The following is a 7302-nucleotide window of genomic DNA, read 5'->3' as shown; positions in this document are numbered from 1 at the left end:
CTCATGGCTTGAAGTGTGTTAAATGACATGGTGCACCACTGCCGACAATATGGGGTCATCCCAGGGTTGGTCAAAAAAGTGCCAGAAACAGGCTCCACAACGTAGGGTAAATGGCCTCATTTCTAAGCATGTTTTTTTTCGACCTTGTCTAAACGACCCAAATAAATTTCCTAGACATCTACTTGATATGTATACACTGTTTTTGAAGATTTTATTTTTTTTAGATTTTCTCTGAAATTTTTAGGAATATTTGAATATACGAGCAATCTGATTGGCTGGACTCCTTTTTGTTTTCCTCGAACACGGGTGGGGGTTCCGAGCGGGCACGCTAGATGGACTGTTGGGCCGTGTTGCGGTCTGGCCTTGTGCCCGTTGTGCAATGCGCCGGCCTAGGCCTGCATGCGCGGAAGCGACGACGACGGCATGCATGCGCCCCGCAGCAGGTGACTCAGCTATGCATGCATCGCCACGACGTCGCCATGAATGAGCCGAGCAAGCCCCGTTTCAGTGCGGTCGATTCAGCTCGATAGCGGACGCGCCGCCCCGTTTCGGTGTAAAACGACAACGACACGGGACACCCCCTCGATTAATGTGCGAAACGGCAACGGCTACATGCACGCGTCACTCGCGTCGTTTCATCGCCAAACAACAATCTTCGTCTCCCACACCACATTTTTCTAGCCTATTTATACGTCTACATTCCTCTCCCACACACCACCCAGCTCCACTCCGGACACGACGCCCTTCATCCTTTCCTAGAACGCCAAAGCACCACCGAGAAGATGCGAGTACGTCGGACCGACCTTCGTTCGGCCGCCTACCGTGCCGTAGCTGCGCTACCCGCCGGGCGTCCTCGTCGAGCGCACGCTCCGTGTGTGGGCGCAATCCAGGTGGAGGAGCCCCGTCGAGCTCGCCGACGCATTCTTCACCGCCGGCTTTGCCCACCTCCCACCGGGATCGCCGCCGATGTTCCACCTCGACGAGGTTCGTGACGGCGTTACCCTCAAGTTGCTCACGGTCACCCTCACCAACCCGTGGGACGCGTACGAGCTCCTCGGCCAAGTGTTCCTGAGTGCGGCTGCGAGTCAATCTTCTTCACGACGTACAACATCTTCACCAACTGCGAGTGCATCTTCCCCACCGAAAACCGGATGCACCGCCTCCCCTACGAGGAGTGAGGTGTTGATGACGTACGGTGGTCGAGTAGCGCCGGCCAGGGTGGAAGAAAGTTGAGGAGGAATTTCGTGAAGCTTGTCATGCACGTTTCTCTACTTTTTAGTTTATCGTGTTTATTTAAAATGCCGTGTTTTTATATATTGTACCGTGTCGTGTCCCTGGACTTATCTATGTAACGACGGTGGTACTTGTTTACATCCTTATTTATGTAAGTGACATATTTATGTAATCTAAGTGAGTCTCTATGTGTGTTCAAATATGTTCGTCCTCAAATGACTACTATTTCTTGTACCAAATTGTTTACAAAACCCAACAAAAAACAAAAAAATTCTAATCCACTAAGACTAGAATTTTAGCTATTTTCAATTTTTTAAGTTGTTATTCATATATATTACAAATTTAGTGTTAAGATTCATATTGAATTATCTATTTCATATTCAATTAGTGAATTAGTGAATTGTATATAATAGACTACACAAAGATCTGTGTGTTGAAAAATGTACAAACATGGATTTAATAACCTAACGGAAGTGATAAAATAACTATAGATACCTTTATTACTTGAGATGTCAACATGTATCTATCTGTCCCACTGGTTACCAAACTACCCCTGCGAGACGACTTCCCACGAGGTGTGCGGTTCGAGTCGCGGCAACACCCATTTTTTGCTTCATTTTTTTTGATATTTAATATGTACCACCTCAACTAGCCTAATGTGCCTAATTTGGTTGGAGATGGCCCATTAGTCAAATCTAGATTGGGCTATCCGCTGCGATTATTGTTGCTGTTAAATGAGATAGTTGTTCCTGTTTTATATGTAGCCTAATGGGCCTAATTGGATGGAGTTGGCCCATTAGTCAAGTCTAGATTGGGCTGCTGTCTGCTTGTGAGTGTTGTAGCCGTGAAATGAGCTATTTGTTGTTGTTGACTGAGAGATTTGTTGCTCGTCAAGTATCACATAAGATAACAACTCCACCCTACCGCCAACACGCCGTCTTTATTTTAGATTACCGGAGGTTTTCCCCCATTTCCACCGGAAAATACCGTATCAATTATGTACAAATCGTCCGCAACACAACTGAGCAAAACCGACACATGATTTCCTATAATCAAACGCTTACTTTGGCAAAATCTTTGTCACTTGGTGAATTGAAGCATGGCAGTTGTGCTAGTGTGTCCTACCTATCTGTTTGACCCCATGTAATGGATTTAGATGGCGGTTGTTTTCAGGTGTGTGATCATCTGCTCTAAACCTGTTCCAGGCTATCCCGGTACATCGGAGTTGGTTGGGATGGCAGCCAATCTACCCGGTAAACCCTGTTTTCCTTTTATTTTGTTGGTGTCTAGTTTTAATCCTGTAATACACTTGGCTTCTTTTTCAATGAAATTGGGGCTGGGGGGCAACCCGTGTTGATCTAAAAAAAATAAATCTTTGTCACTACATCATGCTAACAGGCTAGATCAACAGCAGCAAATAGAACATGCTTACCTAGCATCCAAGCACACAACACGGCCAAGCATGCACAACACATCAGCATATGTAGTAAGCACATCATACACATGCTTAAACACTAAGCATACTTAATTAGAAACATAGTTCACACATACTTAAATAGAAACATAGTTCACAACAGAGCATTAACCAAGTTTTAACACCACAAGCACGACGAGTTTAACATAAACACACAACTAAAGAAAGAGGCATCGGGTAGGCAGGCGGTGTCGGCAGCGGGTAGGCGAGCAGGTCGGCACCATCCTCCGCATGCTCCTACTTCCGGGGCGTACTTCTTGAGGAACAGGCCGTAGGCGGCATGCTTGGCCCTGATGTGTGCGGGTGTCCGCCCGCTGCCAACACCGGTGTAGGTGGCATGCTTGGTACATGCCGAGGAAGTCCGTCGGCATTTCCTTGCGGCCGCACCAGGGGCACTTGAACCTACCCGGGCCAAGAAGGTAGCGAATCTCCCCGGACCTAAGCCCGCGGAGAACATGCCTCGCTCTTCCGGTCCCTATCCTCCCGGTCGAACCGACTTCATCCGAAGGATCCTCCCGTTAGATGAAGTAAATTAGGTTAATTAGCTGCTATTGCATATAAACAATGTAATGACTATAAATAGAAAAGGAATGAAAACAATGCAAAGTAATTATTTGTATAAATGCACATTAGTTAGTAACTATACATACCATATCTAATTTAAACAAAAACTAGTGTTTGGAATGGAACAAGTGGCAATACCATCACAGAAGAAAAACACTATATATGTCTAGATGTCTGGAGAAAGGTATACTTGATACTCGGAAAGGATCCAGAGGGATCCAATCCATCAATATGCATGCTCAAATCACACCAATGAGCAGATGCTCAAAAGGTATTAGTCATCACTTCGTATAGACCAAGTGATGGTAGCAATATTTGAGGCAAACAAAAACTTGGAGTGCCCAGTAGATGAAGATATGCAAAATAGTATGAAATACAAGCATATCCAAGTATAAACCAGATACACACAAAGCTTTGACAGCCACATACACCACCTAGCACCACCTAGCTATTAAACCATCGAAACCCTTATTTTCTTCATAAAACAATCATAGTGGCATTCATATGTATGATACCCTACCGTGAGGATCTCTATTAATAAAAACCAACGAGTTTATCCATCAAGGTGAGCAACCAAGTAAGAGTACCAAGAGCTACTGAGGTCACATCAAACCTAGTAAGCCACAGCCATAGCATCAATCATCATAATATGGACAGATTTAGATTGTGATGAATATTAATCCAACAATAGTTGGCATGCATCCATTCTTCTCAAACAAATTGAATCATTACCAATACACAGTTCATCAATAAAGAATTCCAGTGAATATCCTTACACAGACAAGCAACCATAGTTCAATTATTAACAATAACAACACCAAATGATCAAGTTTACAGTAGCATGACTTGCACATGACACTCTAGTGAAGGCAAAGCTCCAGTCAAGAAATCAAGGCTTCCATGCGATGATTAACGAGGCAACATCTGCTAGTATTGGAGCCACATTTATGATCAACTTCTTTGTCCATACAATGTAGTAGCAGTTAATCTAAAACCTGTCTAGACATCAATTGCAAGCGAGGCACAAGTGATAAGTGAATCATCCAAGTGCGTAGATCCATATAATTGCTAGGAACCAGATCATAATAGCAAGCTAATCAAACTAGATAGCCTTATTTATGAGCGAGATAGGGATTACAGGGAACCCAACCAAGCAAGAACCTCGGATGAACACTTGAGCAAGCTCAAATTCATCTCCGGAACTACTAGAAATATCAAAATGGCTTGGTAGTACAACAAATTCACAGCATATAGATTAGCCAAATCCACGGATTTCGTACAAGCTTGCGAGCGAGCAAGGCATTCATGCATGTCGTCGGGGTCGGCGGAGAAATTTACCTCGGACGGGTCGGCGGAGTCGGATTCGTCGAAGGTGGGCACGTCGTCGGGGCTGTTGATCTTTTCCCCCGCCGCCTTCCTCTCCTCGCCTCTCGCGGTTCTTCCGATTCTTCTTCCGGCGCCGCCGCTTCTCGCGCCTCCGTCTCGTGCGCACGCTTCTTGCTCGCCGGTGCACCCACCGTCCTCCGGCCCCAAGCGGAGCTCGGATCCGGGGCAGCTCCGCCCGCCGATGAAGCGGCCAACCGGGTTTCCTCAACCGCCGCCTCCTTGCCCTTCCCCTCCTTCCCCTTCCCCCTCTCCATGGACGAGCGCGAACGAGCACGAGAGCGAGCTCTGCTGTTCTTGACCTAGGGTTTTTTGCCCGATTTGGGGATTGCTTTTGCTTTGGATAGATGTGGTGAAGAGGACAGGGGAGAAAGACATTTATATGTCGGCGGTTCCGTCGTGGCCGCGCGTGGACACGTAGGCGTATAATACATAGAGGTATGGGTCATACGGGCTTGTACGTGGGCCGATACGAACCCAGCCAAACCCGAAGTCCACAGGAAATGACGATCATGCCCCCAGACCCGAATCGGTATGACCGAATCCTAACCGTCCACGTCTTTTCGCGGTTTGGCGAGTTTGTGGTGGGTGCGTACGGAAGCAAAAACGGTTGAGTAATATATAAAGCTCCTTGATTCGCAAAAAAAAAAAATGATCACGAAGCATATGCCTACCCTCATGAGTCGCTCTCATGTTTCGGTGCTAGGTTCAGCCTAATTTTGGATTTCGTGGCAAACAAAAACGTGATGACGTGCCATTTTCTTCGTTGTGTGTGCAGAGATTAATTTCCCTTCTTGATCTTTTATCGGGCGACGACGGTGTTAGAGCACTGTTTTCTGCTTTTTGAGGGGGGTCTGTATTTTAGATGTTGGTTTTGTGGTGGATGTATTGATGTTGTTAGGCTCCGAGATACTATAGCGGAACTTTTGTTTCTTAGTTTTCTTTTCTATTTTTTTGGCACCGTAGTGCTTTTAGGGTGGTGCGTTGTTGCAGCTGGGTGTAATTGGTATCTTTTGATATTAATATATTCCCTTTGTAAAAAAACAGATTAATTTCTATCGGAACCGAGATTAGTAAGTCCATCTTCCCGAGATTAGAAGCCCGAGAGGTTCCATTTCAACACCGTCTATAATTTCAAAGCCATGTTTTGTTAGAATATACGTATGAATTTAAGTGGATTTGTCCAATTTTGACTTGTAGATAAATTAATTCCCTCAAAACATTTCAATCCATTTCGACCCCTACCAAACCGAATATAGCCCAAGATCAACTCAAGCAAATCTCGGATGTCCACCCAAGCCCATATAGTTCCGGTGGCAAGCTGGTTTTGTGTAAAAAAAAGTGCACCAACCAGATCTTCCATAATATACCGGACTCAAAAATCTTATCCAAGGTACTTGATACTAGCCGATCCAATCGCTATATACCAAGCTCAAAAGGACGCAGCCGGGTTCAAACCCTCCATTTTCACCACATCTGCTAAGATCCACCGCCACTTTCATGCCTCAATCAAGCGATTCTGGCTAGCCCATCAATGGCTCTGCACAACGAGACTAGTGAACTCCGTCCTTGAAGGCCGTGGGGTAGTAGCGGCGTCGCAGCAAGGCCCCAGGGCATTTAGATCTTCCGGACATGGAGGCACTCGTACATCATCATGGCCCGTGTCCGTGCCGGAGCTGAGCGCCTTGAGGCGCCGAGGTTGACCTCCGCTTCACGGCGCATGGTGAAGCGCTCGCAATGCTGCGACCATGCTTTAGTGAAGCTCGAAGAAGTTGTTTTCTTCTTCTTTCGATTAACAGTCATCGAATTGCAATGCCCCGGATATGTGTTGTCTAGCACCCTTGTCCCGAGTTCACCTTGTTAGGTTTATGCATGCATGGGGATCTTCGAAGGTTTTATTTCAAACTTTAGTATTTTATGAAACAGACCTAGTCAGTGTCGGAGCTTACTTGAGATAAGCATGTGCCATGGCCCGCCCAGAACTGCGATTATTCAGCACTATAATAACTCAATAAACTCTATAACTCAAGAGTTCCATTTTAAAAATATTTTTCACCTGCCATGAGTTCTCTTTCAAGCTCCGCTGGACATAGTACTGCTCAATCGCACCCAATCCGACGGTACCGTTTTTGTAGATGCCGGTACATATTCTCCGCGACGTTTCTCCTTGTTATCGATCGTGTGCCGTCGGGGCACTTTGGGACGATCTTGTCTTCCGATCACAGCAATGGCACCTTCAACGTGACTGTTGCCTGCGACAGCACGAGCCGTCACCTCCGTTGTACAGTGGACGACGTGTGCGCGTAACTGCGGCTCGCCCTCACGTGACGGGGATGTACTTCAGTGTACTGACGCTGACCGGCTGAATGACGGCAGGCACCTAGCGACCGAGAGGAGGGCTGCACTGTTCGCGCGCGAGACGCAGCAGGTTTCGACGATTTTCTTCTTCTACGACTCGTGGACATGGACCGGCTGCATCATGTCGCCAAGCATGAGCAGAGGGCCGAATCGGGTTAGCAGGCTGGAACTGTGGAACGGCTAAACACTGTTACACTGCCACTTACTAGCCGCTTACTTAGCTAGTTAGGGCATCTCCAACCGGGCGGCCCTAAGGGCATCTCCAACCGCGCGACCCAAACTGACGCGCT

Source organism: Lolium rigidum, chromosome 3 (genome assembly GCF_022539505.1).
Source record: "Lolium rigidum isolate FL_2022 chromosome 3, APGP_CSIRO_Lrig_0.1, whole genome shotgun sequence".
Lineage (NCBI taxonomy): Eukaryota > Viridiplantae > Streptophyta > Magnoliopsida > Poales > Poaceae > Lolium > Lolium rigidum.
The sequence above is the reverse complement of the archived record's forward strand: the minus strand, read 5'-3'. Positions refer to the sequence as shown.